Source organism: Lottia gigantea, assembly GCF_000327385.1.
Source record: "Lottia gigantea unplaced genomic scaffold LOTGIsca_70, whole genome shotgun sequence".
Taxonomy (NCBI): Eukaryota; Metazoa; Mollusca; class Gastropoda; family Lottiidae; genus Lottia; species Lottia gigantea.
The window spans coordinates 1,027,277-1,029,211 of NW_008710371.1; positions in this window are offsets into that span (position 1 = coordinate 1,027,277).

Consider the following 1,935-nt stretch of genomic DNA (forward strand, 5'->3'; position numbering starts at 1 on the left):
TCGTTGAAGAGTAGAGTTTGATATTTTTTCCCCTGATTTCTGCAAATTTAAGTTAGGAGGATCCATTTAACAAGTAAAGAAAATGGTCTGGCTTTAACACAGAAATTATTTGGTAATTGTTTTTTTATTTGATGTATGCTTAGTGAAGTGAATTAAAAATTTTTATGGTTTATCAAAGGAAAGAAGAAAAAACTAGATCTTTCCCAGATTATCTGTACCCATTTACAGCTGGGTTGACTGGAATAATGAGGATCCTTTCTACCAGCTAGTCCTTGATCAAACCTCTTGGTTTTGATCTTTCCTAGATTATCTGTACCCATTTACAGCTGGGTCGACTGTAATAATGAGGATCCATTCTACCAGCTAGTCCTTGACCAAACCTCTTGGCATTGATCTTTCCTAGATTATCTGTACCCATTTACAGCTGGATTGGCCGGAATTATGAGTGAAGAAGACTTATTCCAGATCATCAGACTTTCACACGCTGACTGAGAATAGAACCCATGACCATCATAATATCAATCATACCGTGAAATAGATATTGCAGGTTAGATTTAACAGATCAAGATATCAAATGAAAAGGAGTTTTACTTCCAATGTTTCTATCTCGCTGAGCCACCATGACTGAATTTTCTCCTTAGCCTGTGCTTTTGTAATTTCAATTATATCGTTTTTATAACCACCTAATATAGATATGTGGCAGTGGAATGGCTCAGTCAGTAGCATGTTAGTTTGTCGTCTGCTAAGACAGTGGAATGACTCAGTCAGTAGTGAGTTGGATTGTTGTCTGCTAAGACAGTGGAATGACTCAGTCAGTAGTGAGTTGGATTGTTGTCTGCTAGGACAGTGGAATGACTCAGTCAGTAGTGAGTTGGATTGTTGTCTGCTAGGACAGTGGAATAGCTCAGTCAGTAGTGAGTTGGATTGTCGTCTGCTAAGACAGTGGAATGACTCAGTCAGTAGTGAGTTGGATTGTCGTCTGCTAGGACAGTGGAATGACTCAGTCAGTAGTGAGTTGGATTGTTGTCTGCTAGGACAGTGGAATGACTCAGTCAGTAGTGAGTTGGATTGTTGTCTGCTAGGACAGTGGAATAGCTCAGTCAGTAGTGAGTTGGATTGTCGTCTGCTAAGACAGTGGAATGACTCAGTTAGTAGTGAGTTGGATTGTCGTCTGCTAGGACAGTGGAATAGCTCAGTCAGTCTGTAGCAAGTTGGATTGTCGTCTGCTAAGATAGTGGAATAGCTCAGTCAGTAGCATGATAGATTGTCGTCTGCTAAGACAGTGGAATGACTCAGTCAGTAGTGAGTTGGATTGTCGTCTGCTAGGACAGTGGAATAGCTCAGTCAGTCTGTAGCAAGTTGGATTGTCGTCTGCTAGGACAGTGGAATAGCTCAGTCAGTAGCATGATAGATTGTTGTCTGCTAGAACAGTGGAATAACTCTGTCAGTAGCGAGTTAGATTGTCATCTGCTAGGCGTTCGAATCCTCCTCGAGGAGAGAAAAATCTGATGCCTGTGCCACTGCTTCCGAGAGTCAGTCTGGCATCAGCTTTCACCCCCTAATATACTTACTCCAGTTTCTTGATCATCTCCATACATTTCCATAGTCTCCATCAGATCATCATCATCAATATCATCTTCATCATCTTCCTGGCCTCCGTCCTTTTCTCCAGCGGTAGACTGCAGGATCCTCTCCGTCAGGGACTGTCCATTGGCTACCACATTCTGAATGTCGGCCACTGTCCGGATGTCATCACCAGAGTGGCTGGTCGAGGCTTCAGGTTCGTCAACAACTTCTTGTTTGATGGACTCGACACTGATGATCTTGGGTAAGCTCTCATCAACATCTGTGGTGGACTCTTCTGCTTCTTTGGACTGCTGATCCACTGTCTTTGTGCTGATGGATCCATCAGCTCCCACAGTCTTTGGATGATCA